Source organism: Saccopteryx leptura, chromosome 3 (assembly GCF_036850995.1).
Source record: "Saccopteryx leptura isolate mSacLep1 chromosome 3, mSacLep1_pri_phased_curated, whole genome shotgun sequence".
NCBI lineage: Eukaryota > Metazoa > Chordata > Mammalia > Chiroptera > Emballonuridae > Saccopteryx > Saccopteryx leptura.
Genome location: NC_089505.1, coordinates 215,061,458 through 215,089,103, shown reverse-complemented (window position 1 = coordinate 215,089,103; position 27,646 = coordinate 215,061,458).

The following is a 27,646-nucleotide window of genomic DNA, read 5'->3' as shown; positions in this document are numbered from 1 at the left end:
AGTGATGTTTGTAAAACATTAATTGCCTTGTGGTTATGTTCAATCCAAGAGTCATTGCCCTTTAACTCCAATTTAAAACCCAATGCATGACATTAACTGTAACAAAAAGAAATCAAAATTGCATGAAAAGTAGAGCATGCAGCAAAAAACAGATTTCAGATTCGTAATCAGTGATGCAGATATATAGAAACAGTTCTAAAACCTCATGCAACAGAAAATGAAAAAAAAATTGTCCCCAGTGATTGAGTACCTTCTATAGATCAAATGCTACATCTATAAAATATGCCTACAATGTAAATACAGTAGCTCCAAAAACAGCTCAAAATTTCCCTTTAGGAACCCCACCTTCCTTGCAATATGATTTTGTCAAACTTCTGATAAAATGGTGGAATCTATTTCTCCACCCCTTAATTCTGGAGTTTACTATGTGACTCACTTTGTCCAATGGATCATTTGAAACATAAAGCAAACAACCTTGAAAGCTTTTCACATTGGTACTTGGAAAGGGAAATTCTTCTACACCTAATTTTGCATAAAGGCAGAGGAAAGAATCAAAATAAAAAAATTATGTCAAAATAATCTGCAGATGTTTTCTCTCAACATATGTACCCTGATTTATCAATGTCACTGTATTAAATTTAATAAAAAAAAAAGAGATTTAGGAGTCTGAGATGTCAAACATCCTGTTATGTTAATGAAGTTACATTAATCTGAAAAACATTTATACCATGACTATTACTAAAAGTATAAAGACATATACTGGAGTTATTAATAAATAACATTAACAGTCATACTGTTAATAACATTGTCATACTAGTATTTACAAATTTAAATTTCAAACTGCCATTCAAATTTTCACCTACAAAGTATATAGACTTTTACTCCCCTATTACTACCACAAGTCATTAAAAAAATATTTTTTGGTAATTATATGTTCATTGCATAATCTATGTAAGAAAGTCTATTGTATTATTAAAGCTACTGATTTCAACAGAAATTGTGTTACCTAAATTTGTCACCTATCTAAATGATCGCACATTTTAAACATAATAAGTGCATTAATCAAAGAATGTGTTATCTTGAAATATATTCTAAGTGCTGTGTTATAAATTCAATTTTACTTTCTAGAAATATTTAATAAATGGGGTAGAGATCACATTTTAAACAGTAAAGAAAAAGCTATACTAATAGAATAACAGGATATTATAATAAAAAAAGGTAAAATCTCTATCACACAACATATACAAAAGTCAATTCCAGTTAAAATATTGATCTCAACATAAAAATAAAATAATAAATCTGAGTGGTTGCATAGCATAAAATTTTTAAACTTTGGAGTGGGAAAAGTATTCTCAAACATGATACAAAAAGCAATCATAGCTGAAATGATTTAGAAATTGTACTACAACTAAAATTAAAACTTTTTTATGTTTAAATACATCATAAGTGGAGTACAAAAGAAAATTACAGAAGATATTATAACACATATAACAGCAAAAGTCTCACATTCAAAATACATGAAGAACTTCTATGGTAAAAGAAGAAAAAGCCTGAAGACCCAGTAGAAAATGAGTAGGAGACTTGAAGAAGCAGAAAATGACCACAAAATATGGTTATTCTATAAGCCAATAAATATTAGGAGTCTGTAAAGTAAAATTAAATCATTATGAGACACTATTAGAGACCCACCACCATTACTAAAATTAAAAAAAAAATGAAATATTAAATAGGAGAAAAAAATTTTTCTGTTTCATCTCCAATGTATCAAGAACTTAGAATTCATTATTCTCAGCCTTGTAACAAACAAACAAAAATTGGTTGGGGAAAAAACTTGAAAACCAACTTTTCTTGGACCCACTGGAGAACTGGAGTCATTTGCATTTAGGAACATAAAATACCCAAGAATTGTTTACCTGTCACAGAAGCTGCACAATGACACACAACTAGTAGAAATACATAAACAGTTATTCTGATTAAATGTTAGAGGCTGAATGCAGACTAGTATAACAGTCATAGGGGGACCCCCAAACATTCACCAATACTCCTTTTAGTAACCCAGTTAAGGTTTTTTTTTACTTTTTAAATTTTTATTATTTTCTTTTTTAAGTGAGAAGAGGGGAGACAGAGACGCCAGCATATGCCCCAACCAGGATCCACCTGGCAACCTCTATCTGGGGCAGATGCTTGAATCAACCTAGCTATCCCCAGTGCCCAGGGCCAACACTTGGACCAATTGAGGCACTGACTGTGAAAGAGGAAGAGAGAGAGGAGAGAAGAGAAGGAAGAGATGGTCGATACTCATGTGCACCCTAACCAGGGATAGAACCTGGCATGACGGCGGATGCTTTATGCACTGAACCAACCCGCCAGGGCAAGGTTTTCTGGTACAAGGAAACTCCCCAATGCCCCTGGCTAGGAAGGGAAAAATAACCTTTGTAAAACTCTTCTCCCTAAAAAAGGTTTAGTCCTATGAGAGAAAGACTTCTTCAGAAGACAATTCTGTATGTAGAGGAACTTTTCCCCACTCCATCTTGATTCTATATCTGGGAAGGAGCTTTACATCGTGGGGTGAGATGGGGGGTATGATATCTGTAATGCTAGATGGAGTAGAAGAAATAGAAATAATTCTGAAAACCACCCATCCACAGCACTGGTATGCTAAGAAACTGCTACTTATTTAAACTACTAAAGAATATCTCCCTCCCCTATACACCAACAGTCTCCTGTAATAACAGTAAAATACAGCTGCAATGGTTGTGAGATTAAGACTTTCTCTTAGAAGTATTATAAAAGCAAGATACAAAGCCAAAAAAGGACAAAATAAACCTATTGGATGAATTTGAATATTCTGGTATTGATAACTACAACAAACATTAAACATACTTATTTTATAGCTGAATTAACACAGACCTTAACACTAAAAGCTTATTACCTCAGTACCTATTACCTAATACATGTACATCTTTCAAGAAAAAATTAGAGAAGACATGTCAAAAAATTACCCACATAATCAGAAGAGACAAAGCAATCATCACATCAAACTCAGATATAATGAAGATGTTGGAATTACTAAGCAAGTAATTTAAAATAACTATTTTTATTACTTTAAAAATTTAATGAAGAATGTAGACAAAATGAATGGCCATATGAGTAACTTCAGCATATACAAAAACTAAATGAAAGATTTAAAAAAAAGGCATACTGATATAAGCAAAAATTGTAGAAGATTCTCCTTCTTCCATTAAAGAAAATATAGCACTGTTAATTTTTAAGAACTTGCAGCAATTCGCCCTGGCCGATTGGCTCAGCGGTAGAGCGTCGGCCTGGCGTGCGGGGGATCCGGGTTCGATTCCCCGCCAAGGCACTTAGGAGAAGCACCCATTTGCTTCTCCACCCCCCCCCTCCTTCCTCTCTGTCTCTCTCTTCCCCTCCCGTAGCCAAGGCTCCAATGGAGCAAAGATGGCCCGGGCACTGGGGATGGCTCCTTGGTCGCTGCCCCAGGCGCTAGAGTGGCTCTGGTCGTGGCAGAGTGACGCCCCGGAGGGGCAGAGCATCGCCCCCTGGTGGGCGTGCCGGGTGGATCCCGGTCAGGCACATGCGGGAGTCTGTCTGACTGTCTCTCCCCGTTTCCAGCTTCAGAAAAATACAAAAAAAAAAAAAAAAAAAAAAAAAGAACTTGCAGCAATTCATAAGATGCGAAACAAATAGCAGAATGGAGACACATATGATACCTTTTGGTAATTACATTAAATGTAAATGGTTTAATATACTCTAAAACTCCTAAACTGATTAAATGCTAAAGATTATTTCCTTATGAAAGACCACACGCCAAATTCCAAATATGATTTACCACTTCTCATTGAAATCTACATTTGAGCAGAATAAAATTTAATTTTGTTTTGTTTAAATACTGTGGTCTAATTTCAAATTCTTTTAAAAAAAAAACTAATGAATTGATCATGAAATATAAGAAAAAAGATTGTTTATAATATTCTGAAAATAAAGGGAATGATTTTCCAGATGTCAAATCTTTTATAATAAAGTGTGTTTATTCTACTTTTGGAGAGAGTGTCTGATAAGATTATTAAAGAGCCCCATGTCTCCAAAAGATTAAGACTCATTGATCTGAAGAATACTTGTAGATTTTCCACACATTTTAAGCAAAAACATCTGCCATAGCTTCTTACCTCATAGCCTTTTATTATTTTTAACTATACATTTGAATGTTTATATGTTGCTCTATTTTCATTTATAAATACAGTTAACTTGTTTTAAATAAAGAATAGCTTCACAAGTCAAAAGAAAAGTTTACTACCTAAATTAGACATTCAAAAGACAAATGAAAAAGTGACATTCAAAAGTTCAGATTGATCAAAAAGATCTTTCTTATGTCTTTTACTTAGTACAAGTTTGGGCATTTCTCATATGTCAGTTACATCGAATTTTTTCTAGATAATAGTCATTATGCCATGTGATCACAACAAAATACTTTAGAACATTCAAGAATTTAATACAGATTTTATTATGTTAACCACAATTCTTATATACATAAATGAAAAGTTGGAGCTAAATAAAATTTGGCTTGGCCTCCAGTTAACCAAAGTCCCAGGCAACAGTGATGCTGCTGCTGAATGCTTTGGAATGATATTCATGGGAACACATCTTCAATGACTGCTGCAGGGTCCATTCAACACCATTGCTAATGAGTACAATAAACTTAGAAAAGTGCTGGGCTTCAAAAGATAATGGGTTTGTATGTATGCTGAGTAAAGGTTGGGTAGATTTTTTGGTAATGGACTTTCTGCTGAATGTATGCTAATCTTTAACCATTCTCAGCGGTATCCTCATTCAGAGATCTTATGAGGGTTATCTCTTCTTGGGTGATTCATTAAAGGAACACAGAAAAGCAGAACCTCCCACCCCTACCCACCACCACCCAGGCTGGGACACCCTTGAAATTCACCACCTTTGAATGCCTCTTTATTCTCCATCCATTGATATTCTTAGTCTATATCTTTCCATCATTCAGATACTGGAGAGTACTGTAACTGGATGCACAGTGGAACTTTCTGACAAGACTTTGAATAAGCATTATATTTACTGTACCATGGTACTGCTTACCGCACCAAAACAGAGAACGGTTTTATAGCTTCAAAAGTTCTATTCTCTTACATACGCACACTCATATCTTAGTGTATGATATGCAGCCTTGGATGTAGTAGAATAATAAACTGTGTTTTCTGTCAATTTTGATATAAAGAAACAAGAGGCCTCATGTAATATGTAGTTTTCCAGGTGTCTAATTTCAATCTAATGTACTGTTGTGAAACTAAGCCAGTAAATCTATATGGCTGGTCCATTTGGGGGACTTGGTCTGCTATCTTTAGTCTGTGACAATTTCTGGTTTCCATTCCTTGTTCGGGGATGATAACAGTGTGATTTACAGGTATAACTAACAAATGAGATCAATTAAAATGTCTAAAAGTAGCACCTGTCTGAGTATAGGGTTGCACTCAATGATTCCCACAGCTCCGCTTCCTGTCACCCCTGCTACTTGTAAGCCCTCTCCACATGCAGAATAACAATGAAGGGTTGTTTGCTAATGGATATGAACCAAGAAAGCAGGCCTTATCCTATGGCCTGGCTATATGATTATTATCACTGACTGGAAACAGCAGGTGTAGTTTTCGACTCCATTTACACAAACGATCCCTGTGTTTCATAGCATTCATTAATATACCTTCTTGAATTGCCCAATTTGTTACAAATTTGTACTGTCAGCTGCCTTTGTAATTGAATTGAATTTGTAATGAAATAGAAGCCACCTTTCATGAGTATGCTTTATTGAATACTTTGATTATTAGAAGACACACTTGATACTTTAAAAAAAACATAGGTCATAGAGAAAGGACAAAAAGGTTACTTTTAAGGATAAGAGAAGCAATTGGCTAAAACACTCAGAATGTTTTCATTTCTTAATCATAGCTAGTTAGCCAAACTTTATGATCATAAAGCTTTATATTTAGTGGCATGTAGAAATTACAAAGGCTCAGATATAGTTTTATTATGAGGTTTGATTATAATTGAAATGTTGAATTGAACTCTGTAACTATGCCTTTCACTAATGTCCCCTTTTAGGGACAACATGAGCTAGATTGTATAATGAAAGGTTAAAATTTCTGTTCCATGATACACCTCTGAAGTTAGAAATTGTGTTTATGAAATAAATTGATGTTATTAGTATATTTGAAACTACAGTTTATGGAATTCCAAAAGCTAGTCAGAGCCTCCAAACAAGAATATACTGAAGAGTGTGTAGTGAATGAGATTTTGCCTACTAAAGCATTTCCAATTCTCTGTATCAAATATCCAATCTGTATCCTATATGCCAGTCTCTCTGGGATGGTCCATGGCTAATGTCTGATATCCATGAATATTTTTACAATTTATTTATTTTTTTACATTTTATTTATTCATCTTTTTAGAGAGAGGAGACACAGAGAGAGAGAGACAGAGAGAGGAAAGAGATAGAAAGAACAGAGGGAAGAGCAGGAAGCATCAACTCCCATATGTGCCTTGACCAGGCAAGCCTGGGGTTTCGAACCAGCGACCTCAGCATTCCAGGTCAACGCTTTTACCCACTGCACCACCACAGGTCAGTATCCATGAATATTTTAAAATAGAACCCATTCATCCTTATAAACAGGTCTGAATAATCGTACAGACATCCACCTTATAAGTCAACAAAGTAACACTATAAAAGTTAGCTACATATTATTTAAGCAAACTATAGCAGTTATAAAAACGTAATTAAAGGAATTCATCGAAATATACTGCAGTTAGAGACAAGTTATTTCATTTTTCTATAAGATAACCAGAGTACCCTGAACTGTATATAGAGTGGCTTCAGACATACAAGGTATGATATAATTCTTATGTGTAAATGTTCAACTGGTTTAGTCCTTTAAAAATAGTTGCACAAATTACCATTTAATTATCACCAATCACCACATACAGACTACACTATATCGTATTCTGCAACAAAGAATAAAATACATTGGGAAGAAACCTAACCATATCTTACCTCATACAACTTCTGTCTTACAGGTTACAGACAGCAGGATTCAAACTACAAAATAAAAACTACTCTAATCGTTTTTAGCATGAAGATTGAAATCAACAAAGTTTGTATCACAAAGAAAGAAAATGCTTGCACATTTAAATTTTTTAAAACATAGGCCAGTGCCTATCCAGTGGTGCAGTGGATAGAGTCATGACCTGGGATGCTGAGGACCCAGGTTCGAGACCCGAAGATCACTGGCTTAAATGAGGGTTCATCTGGCTTGAGCACAGGCTCACCAGCTTGGGTGCAGTATTGCTGGCTTGAGCATGGGATCATAGACATGATCCCCCGGTCACTGGCTTAAGCTCAAAGGTCATTGATTTGAAACCCAAGATTGCTGGCTTGAACAAAGGGTCACTGGCTCAGCTGCCTTCCGCAGCCAAGGAACATAGGAGAAGCAATCAATGAACAACTACAAGTTGATATTTCTCATCCCTCTCCCTTCCTGTCTATCTGTCTCTCTGTCTCTCTTTCACTTGCTAAAAAAAAAAAAAAAAAAAAAAAAGACATAGACCACTGATGTTAGTCAGTAAGAAGAGAGTCATATACAGGTAAGAAAATAAACTCATTTGGGGGTTTTATTATCTATTTAAAATCTTATTTTATAGATTAATTGATTGAGTGATAGAGCTATATAAGATATAGATATATATATCTTCATATAAGACAGATATATTTTTAATTCTTCTTATAAGAACAGTATTGCTTAAATTACTGGAAGCTTTCAGAAACTTCCTAGCTAATAGTGTATTAGAAGAGATAGAATCTGAAAAATGATATAGCTCAATCTCTTTTAATCAATTCTTTTCTCCCTCCCTCCCTTCCTTCCTTCCTTCCTAATTTTTTTATTTAGTAATTTTGGTAGGCCTGTTAAAACCACCACCCTGCTGCTGCTTTCAGAGAGTTGAAGGTGCACCGGACAGATCTGCTATTCACCCATGTGACCTGATCTAGTTTACATCAAAGTTGTTTATTCTACATTTGGTGAATTTAGAAACTTTTGAGGTACATTTATAGCTGGTAAGAGTTTGCTATAGGTGAAGGTCTGGATAGCACACATCGATTCATCCACATTCCTAACTTAAGGGGTCATGAGCCCCTCAGAAAGAATTTAAATGGTGGTGTGAGGATAATTCTTTAATAAAGAGAGCAATGACCTAATTAAGTAACCGCAAGAAATACTGGATATGAGGCTAAGATAACTTCATATGCTAGCATTGTTCTGAACACAAAGTTTTACCACTGCACTTATTACAATGAGCTGATTGTGTTTTTTCTCTGCCCTGTCCTCTTCCACTACATCATGAGCACTTTGAGAATTGGATCAATATTTTATTCATGTCAATTTTCACCTACTACACCAGACATGTACAGTTTAGTAAGTGATTGTCTAATGGATGGATAGATGCACAGAATATTCAATAGTACTAAAATAGGCAATTTCATAAAAAGCATTTTAAGAATAAGGATTTTAAAACTCAGGAAAATCTTAAAGAATAACAAGAAACTAGTATAATTTGGTGTGAGACTTTCACAACCAAGTAGAAAATAATTCTATGAAAGAAAATGATGAAGTCATATCACTGAGGACTTTGGATGCTGAACTAAGAAACTGTAATTTTGTTACTGTAACAGAGCAACCTGCTTAAAGTTCTTAATAAGGAGAGATTTGATCAACATGTTTTTGATGTAGTTGAACCAGAAAGTGGGGATAGAATAATTACCTCAATCTCAGAATCTAGTTAAATATGAAAGAAGTAAACTATAAATTACATTAATTATATTCTCTAGAGGTGTAAAATTATATGAGCAATTAGACCTGTGCACGTGCACACACATGCATGCACAAAATTAATACAAGTCAACCAACCAGACAGTTCTTGTTTTGTCTCAATAAGTTATGTGCATGCCCATCAGGCCTAAAATCTAGCTTGTAGTGAGCTCAGATCTGGCATTCAGTTTAGGATTTTATACGATAGTTCTTCTCACTCATTCAGCTGAGCACAACAGCCCAACAATTGGAAAGTTTCCATCCCAGAAATGGACCTATGAGCTCATGTATGTTCTTTTCACCTTCTGCTAAGTAAAAGAGAAATCCAGACAGTTCCTTAATGCCTTTCTCCTCTTAAACTCCTAAAAACCCTAAACTTCACTTATAATAATAATAATAATAACAACAACAAACAACAACAGAGCAGTCCCTTTAGCCTGTGATTTTGCTTTCTGTGGTTTCAGTTATCTGTGGTCGATCGTGGTCCAGAATCATTAAATAGATAGTTCCAGAAATAAACAACTTATAAGTTTTAGATTGTGGCCATCTGAGTAGCATGATATAATCACATGTTGTCCTGCACCATCCCACCTGGGATGTAAATCATCCCCTTGTTCAGCATCCCCATATATTAAATGCTCCCCACCCATCAGCACTTGACTGTCATGGTATTGTCATGCTTGTGCTCAAGTAACTTTTATTTTATTTGATAATGGCCCCAATGTGCATTGTGGGTGCCAACAATGAAAGAGAAATTATAAAGAGCTTCCTTGAAGTGAAAAGGTAAAAGTTCTCGATTTAAAAAACAATAAAATTATATGCTCACTTTGCTAAGATCTATCTTAAGAAAGAGTCTTCTATCCATGAGGTTGTGAAGAAGGACATGTTTGCTGTCACACCTCAAAAGGCAAAATTATGGCCACAGTGCATGATAAGAACTTAGATAAGATGAAAAAATATTAAATTTGTGGGTGGAAAACATAAACAGAAAATATATTCTGATTGACTGTAATATAGTGTTCCAGAAAGTGTTAAGCCCATACAAAGACTTCAGAAAGGGATCCCCTGCAGTGAGTCACACAAGATTTTTTACTGCAAATAAGGGATAGTTATACAAATTAAGGAATAGGTTTGGTCTGGAAATATAAAAATTATTGAGAGGAGAGAGAGAGAGAGGAAAAAAAAGATTAGACTCATATAATAGATTGCATAGTATATTATTATAATTGTTCTATTTTATTATTCATTTTAACATTATTTTCTTACTGTACTTAATTTGTAAATTAAACTTGATCATAAATATGTATAGGAGTAAACATATATACAAGATTTGGTACTATCTGTGGTTTAAGTCATTCACAGTAGCTTTTGGAATGTATCTCCCACAGATATGGGGTCAGCTAGTATAATAATAACTCATCATTATGAACAAAACAAAATTTATCATTCTTTTCTCTTTCCTAGTGAAATAGCCATTAAGATTTGACATAAATTGCTGATGATGATTAAAGAATAAGAATAGTGTTCTAACAGGGATCCTTGTGTGGGCCCTCTCTACAGGGGTTAATGAGACCAGCAGCACATAGGGAAATTACTCTTTCCTCCTGTGAGTCTTTCTGAATTCGGGTGATTAATGTTGTGTGTTCTTCTATGCAGGCACTGCTTTTAAAAGCATTGTTTACCATCAGCTTGTAATCAGCTTGCCTCAGCAACCCCTTATTACCCTTGATAACAGTGTGGCTGAAATTTAGACCTGAAAGAAATAGGTCTTGAATGAATCTTCTGAAGCTTAAAGCTACTCTGTAACACTGTTATCTCCGTTTGTAATTCATTTTCAAGAACAGTGTTTTACTTTTCAGTTGAACTATACTGTTTAAAGTATCACTGAGGTAAAGTGGCCACAGCACAAACTCATACCTGTAGCTCATTTCACAGGCATCTAAGCCACTGCAGAGAAGGCTACAGTTACAATTAAAACTCAAAGTGATACAATTATTTCCATGATATGGCACTAACCAGTTGTGGGTAATAGGAAAGACACTTGTGCTGTCTACACTGCTGTTTTATTTTATTTATGTTTTTAAGACTTTATTTATTCATTTGGGGGGGGGGAGAGAGAAGGGGATTGAAGCAGGAAGCATCAACTCCCATATGTGACTGGGCAAGTCCAGGGTTTCTAACCAGTGACTTCAGCATTCCAGGTCAATGCTTTATCCACTGCGCCAGCACAGGTCAGGATACACTGCTGTTTTAAAATGGTATGAAACAGCACTGTACCATAAGAGTTTCATTGACCCTAGCTAGCCATTAATGCATGAGTAAAAATGAGAGCTCCTGGCAATATTATCTCAAGGAGTTCAATAACGATAAGGTTTCCTATGGAGCTGCTAAGAAAGTACACCTTTATTGGTAAATATACTCTACTAAAATACCAAATTAAGCCAAAGTAAAATTTCTGAGTAAAACTAATTCAAAATTATGACAAATTATTTTTTACAAGTATTTATTTATAAAGATCATCATTAATTGCATCCATATTTATTTCATTCTATTACTGAGATCAGTTCTTTGTTTTTATCTTTATTAAGATATAAATTACACATGATAAAATTCATCTACATTCTGTGTATAATTTCATAGATTTTAGAACTCCTTGAAGTCACACAAGTGCTATTATAATCAAGATATAAAACGGTTCAATTGCCACTGAAACATTTCCTCGTGGCTTTCTAATCCAGGCCACCACTGATCTGCTTATTGTCACTCTACCTTTGCTTTTTCTAGAGTTTTGTATAAATGGAATTATATAGTATTATAATGGTCTGACCAACCCTACTCCCCAAAGATGAACTATGTTAGAAGTTGGGCTTTTCAGGTGTGTATAAATCATGAAGTGGATCATTCACAAATAGGATCAGTGTTCTTATACACTGAGCTTCCTAACCCTACTACCAGGTTAGGACACAGCAAGAAGTTGACACTTTGCCACACTGAAGGAAGCCTTCACCAGATCCCAAGCATGCTGGCACCCTAATCTTGAATTGCCAAACTCTAGAACAGTAAGAAATAAAGAACAGAAATAAAGAACAGTAAGAAATAAATTTCTGTTGTTTATAAGCTAGCAGACTGCTGTATTTTTGTTATAGCAGCCCTAACAGACTAAAACAAGAATGATGGTTTAGCCTGACCAGGTGGTGGTGCAGTGGATGCTCTCATCAGACTGGAACTCAAGAGGACCCAGGTTCAAAACCCTGAGGTAGCCAGCCTGCGCATGGGCTCACCAGCTTGAGTCCAAGGTCATTGGCTTGAGCCCAAAGGTTGCTGGCTTGAGCCCAAGGTCACTGGCTTGAGCAAGGGGTCACTCTCTCTGCTCTATCCCCCCAGTCAAGGCAGATATGAGAAAGCAATCAATGAACAGTGTCACAACAAAGAACTGATGCTTCTCATCGCTCTCCTTTCCTGTCTTTCTGTCCCTATCTGTCCCTCTCTGTGTCTCTGTCACACACACACACACACACACATACATACACAACACACAAGAATGACAGCCTAGCCCTGGCCAGTTGGCTCAGCGGTAGAGCACCGGCCTGGCGTGTGGGGGACCCAGGTTCGATTCCTGGCCAGGGCACATAGGAGGGGTGCCCATTTGCTTCTTCACCCCCCCTTCCTCTCTGTCTCTCTCTTCCCCTCCCGCAGCCAAGGTTCCATTGGAGCAAAGATGGCCCGGGTGCTGGGGATGGCTCCTTGGCCTCTGCCCCAGGCGCTAGAGTGGCTCTGGTCACGGCAGAGCGACGCCCCGGAGGGGCAGAGCATCGCCCCCTGGTGGGCAGAGCATCGCCCCTGGTGGGTGTGCCGGGTGGATCCCGGTCGGGCGCATGCGGGAGTCTGACTGTCTCTCCGTTTCCAGCTTCAGAAAAATACAAAAAAAAAAAAAAATGACAGCCTAGTTTGATAGATTTTACTTTGCACATTATTTGTTACATCCACCTATGTTGTTCCATTATTAACACTATTTTTTTAAATTGTTGAGTAGTAAAGCACACATTGATGAACATTTTGAGTTATGAGGGACTAATAAAAATATTGCTACTACAGACATTTGTGTAAACATACCTGTGTTGACGTGTATTGGTTTAATTTGTTTTGGGTAAATGCCTTGAAGTAGGGTTGCTGGATCATAGAGCAGATCTATTAACTTTCTACCATAATGTTCAGCTCACTTCTAATATAATAGTACCATGTAGCATTTTTACTCACAATATATGTAGGTTTCTGTTGTTTCACATCTTTATTGATACATGGTCTTGTCAGTTTTTTAAACTATGCCTTCTTGTAGATGTATAGTGGGGCCATATTCTGGTTTAATTTGTATTTCCCTGATGACCAGAGATGGTGAATCCTTTCATGTGTTTACTGGCCTCCTTTTCATCTTCTTATATAAACTGTTCAAATCTTTGGCCCATTCATTAGGTTGTTTTACTTCTTACTATTGATGTACAAGCCACTTAGGTATTTTCAATATAAACCCTTCTATACAGATATGTTTTGCAGTTATTTTTCAAAGACTGTTTTTTTTTTGGCTTGATTTGGTTTGAATTGGGGTCAGAAAAAGAAAGAATTTACAAAGTTTTTTGTTGTTTTTATTTTTAAAAAGTTATCCACTAATAGTTTAGGAAACTAAGATTTTGTATTAAATAATCCCTCCAAGTTGTGTCAACAGTGGAGGCCTAAAATTTATTTAAAAAATTGTAAAATAAATGAAAAATCAATTAGTTATGTACACTTGAGTGTCCCTTGGGGATTTAAAAATAGTAGACCCAAAACTGTACTCATTATTTTCCTTTGACTAACATAAGGCTTCTATGGCCCTGATTGTTAGCCATATAAGCTACAAATTTGGGAGTCATTTTATTCCCTCATTTTTATCCCCCATATCCAATTGGTCTTCAATTCTTATGGATTAAACCTCTTAAATTAAGTGTAAAATCCACACCTTCTTTCTACCTCATATTATTTCCTTAGCTAAAATGTATCTTTTCTTGTGTTTAATGGTCTCTTGATTCTTTTATCTGTCTTTAGCCTGACAGTGTCCACGGTGTTCTCTTCTACATCTAGAGTTAGACAAAATAATTTTTTGGCAAAAAAATTGAGTCAAGTCATTAAACTTTGTGTGTATATGTACATGTGTGTGTGTGTGTGTGTGTGTGTGTGTGAAAGAGACAGAGAGAGAAAGAGAGAGAGACAGGAAAGGAGAGAGATAAGAAGCATCAATTCTTTGTTGCAGCACCTTAGTTGTTTATTGATTGCTTTTTCATATGTGCCTTGACCAGGGGGCTACAGCAGACCAAGTGACCTCTTGCTCAAGCCAGCAACCTTGGGCTCAAGCTGTTGAGTCTTGCTCAAACCCAATGAGCCCATGCTTAAGCCGGCAACCTCGGGGTTTCGAACCCGGGTCATCCCTGCCTCAGTCCGATGTTTCACCCACTGTGCCACTGCCTGGTCAGGCAAGTCATTAAACTTTTTCATATCTCTTCATAGTTATCCACTATTTTTAGAATAATATCTCTTAAGAGCATACCAGCTCAGCAATCTATGGCTCCAAATCAATGTCATACTCTGCCTCACAAGTTCAACAGCTGGACCAAATGATGTGTCACACTCATTATTTCACAATTTTACAAATATGCCCTATTTCCTCTGCCTAGAACTCTCTAAGCCCATTTTCCACTGCTTGTCCTACAAGAATCAGTAATTGTGATACGTGCTTCAAAAGTCGTAATTAGCATATCATTACCTAACCAAATCGAGGCTTCTATAGCAACTGGCATGCCTCTGTCATAACACATTTATCACACTTTTACACCACAGAACAGTTTTATCTCCTTGAGAATAAAAAACTTGTGTGGTATCTGCAATATTAGTCCTATAGAGTAATATAAGGAAGAATAGACTTAGGAGTGATGTCTTGGCCAATAATGGATTAAAGATCTCAAGACTCAGTCCATCTACTGAAACAATGTTTAAACTGACAGAATCAACTATTGTTAGAACTCTTTAATCTATTAAAAACATTTACAGCAACCCAGGGAGTACTTCATGAAGAAAGAAACTGCTAAATTTCATTTTAGCATATCTTTCCAATGGCCTACCATACTCTAGTCCACAGCCTAGCAGTATCCATAGGGACATTAACTTGCATTCTTAATACAGTCTGCTGGGATAAAGGTGGAGATATTATGGACCTTTTTTTTTTTTAATTGTGATTGCATATTTTGATCTGTCTGTTAGTTTCTTGAAGGAACAACTCAGAGGTTTGCCTCTTCTCCCCACTCTGGTTTCTTAAGGTGTTGTCTGTTGAAAGCATTTAAGGACATAAACTACCCATAACATTTGGAGCAAGAGATGATGGAAAGGACAAGAAACAAATAGATCAAAAGCCTAGGAAAGAAGAATGTGAGAAGGAAGATACTCAGGGGAATAAGGGCTTTGAAGGACTAACACAAACACCTGGAAAACTGAAGTCCAATGCATGAACCTAGGTCTGGATATATGCCCACAAAAGCCCAACAAGGAGCCTAAAGTTTGCACCGCTGGCTAATTTTTGGGATTTTTACAAAAAGGAAGTAAAAGCTAAGGCAGAATTTTAATTGGCATGGATAAATAATCAAAAAGCATCCCAGCTCAGAAGCAATCTATAATAACTAGGATTGCATTTATAATTTTTTTTTGGCTATAGTCACTGAAGAAAATCTTTTAGGTCACTGGCTGATCACTGAGATGATCCCCAGTCAGGGCACATACAGAAACAGATCAATGTTTCTGTCTCTCTCTCACACTTCTTCTCTGTAAAATCAATAAATAATTTTTAAAAAAGAGAGAGATTCACAAAACAAGGAATTCTGCCTTTGAAAAATATAATTTAGAAAATTATTAATGATACTATAGCCCTCAAAAAGAATACCATGAAAACCTCATGAAGTGGGAAGAATCTGATTTCTAGATTACACTGTAATTTACACTGTAATTTATAAAATGTCCAATTGCCAACCAAAAAAATTACAAGATATACAAAGAATCATAAAACTATGGCCCATTTACACAGGAAGAAAACTGATGTAAACTGTCTTTGAAGAATCCCAGACACTGGATTTACTAGAAAACTACTTTTCATATCAACTCTCTTAGATGTAACAAAAGAGTTAGAAAATAATAAGAATAAAAGCTAAGGATAATAAGGATAATGACATATAAACAAATAGAAAGTACCAGGAAAGAGAAAGAATTTAGAAAAAGAAAAACAAAAGAAAAGGCTGAAAAACAGTAAAGCAGAAAAGAAAATAGCTGAAACAAAAAACAACTGTATTGTGCTAGGTAAGTACTGGCAATATTGGGGAGAATAGCTTGTAAAGTATATGATTGTCCAATCACTATACTGTATACCTGAAACTAATACTAAATAACATTGAATGTAAAAGGCAACTGGATAATAAAATAAAAATCACTAGAGATCTTCAACAGAATATTTGAAAAGGCAGAGGAAGAATCAATAAACATAACAATAGTAAATTATGGAACCTGAGAAACAGAACATGACCATGAATGAACAAAAATGAACAGAATCTAAAAGACCTATAAGACATCATCAAGTATACTGATATAACATTATGGGGTTTCCAGAAGTAGAAGAGAAAGAGAAAGGGTTAGAAGGAATATTGAAGAAATATGGTTGAAAAATTTTAAATTTTGATGAAAGATATAAATCTACACATTCAAATAACTGAAAGAACTCCAAATATGATAAACTCAAAAAAGGTTTAGACTGGTGGTTGGCAAACTAATTAGTCAACAGAGCCAAATATCAACAGTACAATGATTGAAATTTGTTTTGAGAGGCAAATTTTTAAAACTTAAACTATATAGGTAAGTACATAGTTATTAACTTAATTAGGGTACTCCTAAACTGGCCTTTGAGCCACACTCAAGGGACCAAAGAGCCGCATGTGGCTCACGAGCTGCGGTTTGTCAACCACTGGTTTAGACTAACTACATTATAATCAAACTATTGAAAGACAAAGGAAAAGAGAAAATTTTGAAAGCAGCATGTTGGTCAAATAAGTTTGTAAATATGATATATATGTTTGCTCGCTTGTGACTTATATTGGGTGTGGGGGACAGGCTGTAAGCAGGCCAGGTCCTTGTAGCCTAAGGTTTGGTTTTGGGACTAAGCTTTTCCCCACACCCTTGACTGATTGTATGATCTGGGTGGTGCACTCTCATGAGGAATCCAATTATGCCTTGGATAAGTGACTTTGTATCAGAGACTTCCTTGTTTGTATATTGGATTAAGGGATTTTGGTTTTCTACACTATAAAGTGGGACAGACCAGGAACTTGGACACACAGTTCCTGCTATCACAATTGCAGGGGCTTCCCTGATCCCTGGCCCTTCATGGGAAGAGCTGGTTTTCTGCTTTTCCCTTATCTTCTGTTGTGGTTTGCCTGTCTTGGTGAGACACCAATAAATAGGATGGCCCCCATCCTCTGACTCCGCCATTTCTTTATTGTCTGCCGAATCCAATGGGAACCTGCATGTGAATGGCCACGATGGGGGCTCCTGGCCTTACAACTGGCGTAGTCAGCAGGATTCAGAGATTGGTATGGAGCCACCACCCTTGATGGGTGGGATAGAGTACTGGTTGCTGCTCTGGCTCCCCATGGCTGTCCTTTTAGGGGCCATGGGCTACATGTTTTTTACTCAAGAGGAAACTGCCCGAGGTCAAAAGCTTCAGCATGAATTGCAAATAGAACGGCAGAAAAGGCTGGAATTGGAGCGAGCACTGGAGAAGGAATTACGGGTTCGCGAGTTGCAATTACCCTGGAAGCTGAACGTCTTCACCGGCAGTTGTTGGAGAAACAACTGCGGATTCAAGAGCTCGAGTATCAGCTTCCGGCCAAAAGCCAGCAGCCACAGGAGCCTAAACGGTCACCAAAGGAGCAGCAGCATCCGTGCCGGTGGATTGGCTTTGAGTCAGCGGGAGCAGGCACTTGCGACTCCTCTTCTGAGGATGAGAAGGCTCAGGCTGAAGCTGCCATACGCACACTGAGAGCCCGACCAGTTGTCGCCAAGAAGGTAAAAACCCAGCAACAAAGAGTCCCTCAGGGGCAGCCACAGCCTCCTGCCCAGGTAATGGAACACTCTGTGGTCCGGCCCTATACCCAGGCAGAGCTGATGGAGTTGGGGGCACAATTTAGGCAGAAACCTACTGAATCCCTGGTAGCCTGGTTACTACGATTATGGGATATAGGGGTGGATGGCATCATGCTCTCCGGAACAGAGATGGAAAAATTGGCCGCCATTACCACACACTCTTCCTTGAGGCAGCGTCTTCAGAACTGCCATGGCAACCCAGGAGACCATACCCTATTAGAATGGGTGATGGCTGCCATTCGTATGGTCTGGCAGAATGCTGGAGAACTGCCAGGGCCAATGAGTCGGTGGCAGTGCTACAGTGAGTTAGTAAAGGTCCTTCGAGAACTAGGTATGAAGAATGCTGTTTTCAACCCTGGGTCTCGTGGGCCAGACGAGGAAGTGTTTACGGCCAAAATGGGGGAATTTGTCCTTGCTAGCGCCCCGTCAGCCCTTTTTGGGTCACTTGTGGCTATCTTGGGCCCCTATGTGGAGCAGCCCATCAATGCAGTTACACAGATGGTAGCAGATTTGGGAGAGCTGGAGGCTGCTCGGGATCATAAAGCAGTGAGGGCTGCTGCCTATGTTTCCCCCCCAACTAACAAGGGAAACGGGCCTGTAAAGGTTACCCGAACGCAGATGTGGGTAGACTTGATCGCGGCTGGAGCAGATAAGGGGAAATTGGATGGCCAGTCTAATAAAATTCTTTTGGAGCTTTGGCGGCAGCTTAAACCAGAACAGAAGTTCCAGCCACTGAGACGAAAGGCCCCAGCAGCTACCAATAAAACGTTTGGTGCGCGCACAGCTCGGTTACAAGATTATATGATAGAGACGGCCGAGGGAGAGGGGAACTCCCAAGACCCATTGTACCAGTTTGAATAGGAAAAAGGCCGAGGGACCCGTCTAATGGGGATGGGCGGGGACCGGAGGCCACATGTGGAACTGGCTATCCACTGGTCCCCTTCCAATGTACAACAGGTGTTAGCCTTGGTGGATACAGGTGCAGAATGTTCCCTTCTCTATGGGAACCCAGAGCGGTTTGCTGGGACCCCAGTGGCCATTGACGGTTATGGGGGCCAAACTGTTCAAGTGAAGCCAATAACTATTCCATTGGGGATAGGGAGACTGCCTCCTAAGCCATATAAGGTGTATGTATCTCCTATTCCTGAATATATTTTGGGGGTAGATGTCTTGCAAGGACTGTGGTTGGAAACTACAGCTGGGGAGTTCCGGCTGCGGATCAGGGTTGTGAAGGCAGTATTGCGGGGACATGCATCACATTCTCCTTTGCAATTACCCGTCCCTCGGCGTGTGACTAACACCAAGCAGTATCGCCTGCCAGGTGGTTATGAAGAAGTCACAGGGACAATCCTTGAACTAGAAAAGGTGGGGATCATCCGGCCAGCACACAGTCCTTACAACTCCCCAGTATGGCCTGTGCGCAAAGCAGATGGAACCTGGAGAATGACAGTAGATTACAGGGAACTTAATAAAGTTGTTCCCCCTTTGCACGCTGCTGTTCCCTCGATAGCTAACATGATGGATTGGCTAAGCCATGAGTTGGGGACATACCACTTTGTGGCAGACTTGGCCAATGCTTTTTTCTCTATTGATATAGCCGCAGAGAGTCAAGACCAATTTGCCTTCAGTTGGGAAGGGAGACAATGGACCTTTACAGTGTTACCCCAGGGCTATTTGCATAGCCCCACCTTGTGCCATGGGCTGGTGGCTGCTGACCTGGCTAAATGGAAACAGCCAGAGTTAGTCCGCATGTACCATTATATTGATGATATTATGCTAACTAGTGATTCTCTTTCAGAATTGGAGCAAGCAGTCCCTACCCTGCTATCCCATTTGAAAGCATGTGGCTGGGCAGTTAACGAGAACAAATTACAAGGACCTGGGTTATCTGTTAAATTCTTGGGAGTTGTCTGGTCGGGTAAGACAAAAGTTATCCCTGACGCAGTTATAGATAAGATTCAAGCATACCCCGTGCCCACCACGGTAAAACAGTTACAGGAATTCTTAGGTTTGTTGGGGTATTGGCGAGCATTTATACCGCATTTGGCTCAGTTACTATGCCCTTTGTACAACCTTATTCGAAAGGGGGTTCGCTGGGATTGGACTGAGCAGGCGCAAGGTTCATTTGCAGCTGCTAAGAGAGCTGTCAAGGTGGCACAGGCCTTGAATGTGTTTGATCCTGCCAGGCCCTGTGAGCTGGATGTTCATGTAACCTCGGAGGGGTTTGGATGGGGCTTGTGGCAGCGGACAGAGCGCCTACGGCAACCTATTGGATTTTGGTCCCAATTGTGGAAAGGTGCTGAAGTTCGTTACTCATTAGTAGAGAAGCAGCTGGCAGCTGTGTATGCTGCCCTCCTGGCAACTGAGAGTATTACAACCACAACACCAGTTACAGTCAAAACAACATACCCTATAGCTGGATGGGTGAGAGATTGGGCAACTAAACCACGTAGTGGTATGGCCCAAATGTCTACCCTGGCCAAGTGGGGTGCCTATCTGCAACAACGCTGTGCTCTTAGCACCAGCCCATTGAGGGCAGAACTGCAGGAAGTCTTGGGTCCAGTCACCTATGCGACCTTAGAGTCAGGTGCAACTGGGGCTCAGGAGGCAAAACCTGAGGTCAGTCCCTACCAGGAGGGGCGGGTGCCCATCCCCGAAGATGCCTGGTATACTGATGGTTCCAGCAGGGGCCAACCTGCCAAATGGACGGCTATCGCCTTCCATATGGCCACTGAGACTATTTGGATGGACACGGGTACAGGCCAAAGCAGCCAATGGGCAGAATTAAGAGCTGTTTGGCTAGTTGCCCATAATGAACCTTCACCTCTGATGATCTGTACTGACAGTTGGGCTGTCTATCGTGGACTGACCCTTTGGTTTGCTACTTGGCACATTAGCCAGTGGATGGTAATGCACCGTCCATTATGGGGTCAGGCCATGTGGCAGGACTTATGGGAAATAGGACACCAGAAGCAGGTGACAGTATATCATGTCACAGGGCATGCCCCTCTAGCCCATCCTGGGAATGATGAGGCAGATACGTTGGCAAGTGTGCGATGGTTGGAGACTGCACCTGCAGGTGATGTGGCACAGTGGCTCCACCGGCGCCTGCTCCATGCAGGACAGAAAACTATGTGGGCTACGGTTAAGGCGTGGAACTTGCCTGTGTCCTATGCAGAAGTACTTGCAGCCTGTGAGCAATGTGCAGTATGTTCCAAGGAACACCCTCGGAGACCACTGGTGTCACCTGGACAGATTCAGAGGGGTCATGTCCCACTGACACGATGGCAGATAGACATCATTGGACCCTTACCAAAGTCAGAAGGGTACCAGTATGCAGTCACTTGTGTAGATACTGCCACCGGGCTGCTTGCTGCTTACCCTGCTCGTACCCCTGACCAGAGGGCAGTCATACAGGCTCTGGACCGCCTGAGTGCTGCATACGGGCGACCGCTGGTCCTTGAAAGTGACAATGGTACCCACTTCACTGGTTCAACGGTGAGGCAATGGGCTCAAAAGCTGGGGGTGGACTGGAAGTACCATGTTCCCTACCACCCCCAGGCTGCTGGTATCATTGAGCGGTATAATGGACTCTTAAAGCAGGGACTGCGACAGGAGGGGGGCACCGGCTCTCTTACTGGATGGACACGCCGCTTATGGACAGTACTTCGGATTTTGAATGAGCGACCTCGATGGGGAAGCCGAGCTCCAGTAGAGGCCCTCCTGCATCAGACAGCTGCCCCTATTCAGTTGCAGATACGCACCAAGGACATTTTACTCAAGCCAGGTTTCGGACAGCAGGGCAACGTGCTCTTGCCTGCTCCAACAGCCCTACTTAAAGGACAATGGCTTCAATAGACTTGGCCCTGGACTGTACAGGCCCCCCATCTGAGATGGGTGGCCTTGTTGGCACCATGGGGAAAGGGGTTAGAGGTGGATCTCCAGTTAATTAACCCCTTGGGCAACCAGCACCTGGCCACCTAAGGTAGAAGTGTATTATCCCTTGAGTGCTCAAGGGGACAGCATTTTGAAGGGCACCTTTGTAATTTCTTTATGGCCAATAATGAGTTCCCCTATTTTACTACACATAGAACCAGCAGATGCTGGTGTATTGGCCAATAAGGTTTGGTATGCCCGCTCAGGGCGGCCTCTGGTGCCAGCTACGGTGCTGTCTGCAGACAAAACTCTGGCCTGTATTCTGCCAGAGGGAAAAGATTTGCCTCTCTTGGTGCCACTGACAGCTCTCTCATTTCGCCCATAGTTTTTGATTTGTTCATCCTATTGCTGTAGTTGGTACTATTTCTGTTTATGCAATGTATCCTACTCCTTGCACAGTGACCATCATGGAAGATGCCTGTGGTTTAGATTGTAAAGCGAGCAAAAGGGGTGGCATGTTGGTCAAATAAGTTTGTAAATATGATATATATGTTTGCTCGCTTGTGACTTATATTGGGTGTGGGGAACAGGCTATAAGCAGGCCAGGTCGTTGTAGCCTAAGGTTTGGTTTTGGGACTAAGCTTTTCCCACACCCTTGACTGATTGTATGATCTGGGTGGTGCACTCTCATGAGGAATCCAATTATGCCTTGGATAAGTGACTTTGTATCAGAGACTTCCTTGTTTGTATATTGGATTAAGGGATTTTGGTTTTTCTACACTATAAAGTGGGACAGACCAGGAGCTTGGACACACAGTTCATGCTATCACAATTGCAGGCACTTCCCTGATCCCTGGCCCTTCATGGGAAGAGCTGGTTTTCTGCTTTCCCCTTGTCTTCTTTTGTGGTTTGCCTGTCTTGGTGAGACACCAATAAATAGGATGGCCCCCTGTAAGGCCAGGAGCCGCCATCGTGGCCATTCACATGCAGGTTCCCATTGGATTTGGGCAGACGATAAAGAAATAGCAGAGTCAGAGGATGGGGGGCCATCCTATTTATTGGTGTCTCACCAAGACAGGCAAACCACAAAAGAAGACAAGGGGAAAGCAGAAAACCAGCTCTTCCCATGAAGGGCCAGGGATCAGGGAAGTGCCTGCAATTGTGATAGCAGGAACTGTGTGTCCAAGCTCCTGGTCTGTCCCACTTTATAGTGTAGAAAAACCAAAATCCCTTAATCCAATATACAAACAAGGAAGTCTCTGATACAAAGTCACTTATCCAAGGCATAATTGGATTCCTCATGAGAGTGCACCACCCAGATCATACAATCAGTCAAGGGTGTGGGAAAAGCTTAGTCCCAAAACCAAACCTTAGGCTACAACGACCTGGCCTGCTTATAGCCTGTTCCCCACACCCAATATAAGTCACAAGCGAGCAAACATATATATCATATTTACAAACTTATTTGACCAACATGCCACCCCTTTTGCTCGCTTTACAATCTAAACCACAGGCATCTTCCATGATGGTCACTGTGCAAGGAGTAGGATACATTGCATAAACAGAAATAGTACCAACTACAGCAATAGGATGAACAAATCAAAAACTATGGGCGAAATGAGAGAGCTGTCAGTGGCACCAAGAGAGGCAAATCTTTTCCCTCTGGCAGAATACAGGCCAGAGTTTTGTCTGCAGACAGCACCGTAGCTGGCACCAGAGGCCGCCCTGAGCGGGCATACCAAACCTTATTGGCCAATACACCAGCATCTGCTGGTTCTATGTGTAGTAAAATAGGGGAACTCATTATTGGCCATAAAGAAATTACAAAGGTGCCCTTCAAAATGCTGTCCCCTTGAGCACTCAAGGGATAATACACTTCTACCTTAGGTGGCCAGGTGCTGGTTGCCCAAGGGGTTAATTAACTGGAGATCCACCTCTAACCCCTTTCCCCATGGTGCCAACAAGGCCACCCATCTCAGATGGGGGGCCTGTACAGTCCAGGGCCAAGTCTATTGAAGCCGTTGTCCTTTAAGTAGGGCTGTTGGAGCAGGCAAGAGCACGTTGCCCTGCTGTCCGAAACCTGGCTTGAGTAAAATGTCCTTGGTGCGTATCTGCAACTGAATAGGGGCAGCTGTCTGATGCAGGAGGGCCTCTACTGGAGCTCGGCTTCCCCATCGAGGTCGCTCATTCAAAATCCGAAGTACTGTCCATAAGCGGCGTGTCCATCCAGTAAGAGAGCCGGTGCCCCCCCTCCTGTCGCAGTCCCTGCTTTAAGAGTCCATTATACCGCTCAATGATACCAGCAGCCTGGGGGTGGTAGGGAACATGGTACTTCCAGTCCACCCCCAGCTTTTGAGCCCATTGCCTCACCGTTGAACCAGTGAAGTGGGTACCATTGTCACTTTCAAGGACCAGCGGTCGCCCGTATGCAGCACTCAGGCGGTCCAGAGCCTGTATGACTGCCCTCTGGTCAGGGGTACGAGCAGGGTAAGCAGCAAGCAGCCCGGTGGCAGTATCTACACAAGTGACTGCATACTGGTACCCTTCTGACTTTGGTAAGGGTCCAATGATGTCTATCTGCCATCGTGTCAGTGGGACATGACCCCTCTGAATCTGTCCAGGTGACACCAGTGGTCTCCGAGGGTGTTCCTTGGAACATACTGCACATTGCTCACAGGCTGCAAGTACTTCTGCATAGGACACAGGCAAGTTCCACGCCTTAACCGTAGCCCACATAGTTTTCTGTCCTGCATGGAGCAGGCGCCGGTGGAGCCACTGTGCCACATCACCTGCAGGTGCAGTCTCCAACCATCGCACACTTGCCAACGTATCTGCCTCATCATTCCCAGGATGGGCTAGAGGGGCATGCCCTGTGACATGATATACTGTCACCTGCTTCTGGTGTCCTATTTCCCATAAGTCCTGCCACATGGCCTGACCCCATAATGGACGGTGCATTACCATCCACTGGCTAATGTGCCAAGTAGCAAACCAAAGGGTCAGTCCACGATAGACAGCCCAACTGTCAGTACAGATCATCAGAGGTGAAGGTTCATTATGGGCAACTAGCCAAACAGCTCTTAATTCTGCCCATTGGCTGCTTTGGCCTGTACCCGTGTCCATCCAAATAGTCTCAGTGGCCATATGGAAGGCGATAGCCGTCCATTTGGCAGGTTGGCCCCTGCTGGAACCATCAGTATACCAGGCATCTTCGGGGATGGGCACCCGCCCCTCCTGGTAGGGACTGACCTCAGGTTTTGCCTCCTGAGCCCCAGTTGCACCTGACTCTAAGGTCGCATAGGTGACTGGACCCAAGACTTCCTGCAGTTCTGCCCTCAATGGGCTGGTGCTAAGAGCACAGCGTTGTTGCAGATAGGCACCCCACTTGGCCAGGGTAGACATTTGGGCCATACCACTACGTGGTTTAGTTGCCCAATCTCTCACCCATCCAGCTATAGGGTATGTTGTTTTGACTGTAACTGGTGTTGTGGTTGTAATACTCTCAGTTGCCAGGAGGGCAGCATACACAGCTGCCAGCTGCTTCTCTACTAATGAGTAACGAACTTCAGCACCTTTCCACAATTGGGACCAAAATCCAATAGGTTGCCGTAGGCGCTCTGTCCGCTGCCACAAGCCCCATCCAAACCCCTCCGAGGTTACATGAACATCCAGCTCACAGGGCCTGGCAGGATCAAACACATTCAAGGCCTGTGCCACCTTGACAGCTCTCTTAGCAGCTGCAAATGAACCTTGCGCCTGCTCAGTCCAATCCCAGCGAACCCCCTTTCGAATAAGGTTGTACAAAGGGCTTAGTAACTGAGCCAAATGCGGTATAAATGCTCGCCAATACCCCAACAAACCTAAGAATTCCTGTAACTGTTTTACCGTGGTGGGCACGGGGTATGCTTGAATCTTATCTATAACTGCGTCAGGGATAACTTTTGTCTTACCCGACCAGACAACTCCCAAGAATTTAACAGATAACCCAGGTCCTTGTAATTTGTTCTCGTTAACTGCCCAGCCACATGCTTTCAAATGGGATAGCAGGGTAGGGACTGCTTGCTCCAATTCTGAAAGAGAATCACTAGTTAGCATAATATCATCAATATAATGGTACATGCGGACTACCTCTGGCTGTTTCCATTTAGCCAGGTCAGCAGCCACCAGCCCATGGCACAAGGTGGGGCTATGCAAATAGCCCTGGGGTAACACTGTAAAGGTCCATTGTCTCCCTTCCCAACTGAAGGCAAATTGGTCTTGACTCTCTGCGGCTATATCAATAGAGAAAAAAGCATTGGCCAAGTCTGCCACAAAGTGGTATGTCCCCAACTCATGGCTTAGCCAATCCATCATGTTAGCTATCGAGGGAACAGCAGCGTGCAAAGGGGGAACAACTTTATTAAGTTCCCTGTAATCTACTGTCATTCTCCAGGTTCCATCTGCTTTGCGCACAGGCCATACTGGGGAGTTGTAAGGACTGTGTGCTGGCCGGATGATCCCCACCTTTTCTAGTTCAAGGATTGTCCCTGTGACTTCTTCATAACCACCTGGCAGGCGATACTGCTTGGTGTTAGTCACACGCCGAGGGACGGGTAATTGCAAAGGAGAATGTGATGCATGTCCCCGCAATACTGCCTTCACAACCCTGATCCGCAGCCGGAACTCCCCAGCTGTAGTTTCCAACCACAGTCCTTGCAAGACATCTACCCCCAAAATATATTCAGGAATAGGAGATACATACACCTTATATGGCTTAGGAGGCAGTCTCCCTATCCCCAATGGAATAGTTATTGGCTTCACTTGAACAGTTTGGCCCCCATAACCGTCAATGGCCACTGGGGTCCCAGCAAACCGCTCTGGGTTCCCATAGAGAAGGGAACATTCTGCACCTGTATCCACCAAGGCTAACACCTGTTGTACATTGGAAGGGGACCAGTGGATAGCCAGTTCCACATGTGGCCTCCGGTCCCCGCCCATCCCCATTAGACGGGTCCCTCGGCCTTTTTCCTATTCAAACTGGTACAATGGGTCTTGGGAGTTCCCCTCTCCCTCGGCCGTCTCTATCATATAATCTTGTAACCGAGCTGTGCGCGCACCAAACGTTTTATTGGTAGCTGCTGGGGCCTTTCGTCTCAGTGGCTGGAACTTCTGTTCTGGTTTAAGCTGCCGCCAAAGCTCCAAAAGAATTTTATTAGACTGGCCATCCAATTTCCCCTTATCTGCTCCAGCCGCAATCAAGTCTACCCACATCTGCGTTCGGGTAACCTTTACAGGCCCGTTTCCCTTGTTAGTTGGGGGGGAAACATAGGCAGCAGCCCTCACTGCTTTATGATCCCGAGCAGCCTCCAGCTCTCCCAAATCTGCTACCATCTGTGTAACTGCATTGATGGGCTGCTCCACATAGGGGCCCAAGATAGCCACAAGTGACCCAAAAAGGGCTGACGGGGCGCTAGCAAGGACAAATTCCCCCATTTTGGCCGTAAACACTTCCTCGTCTGGCCCACGAGACCCAGGGTTGAAAACAGCATTCTTCATACCTAGTTCTCGAAGGACCTTTACTAACTCACTGTAGCACTGCCACCGACTCATTGCCCCTGGCAGTTCTCCAGCATTCTGCCAGACCATACGAATGGCAGCCATCACCCATTCTAATAGGGTATGGTCTCCTG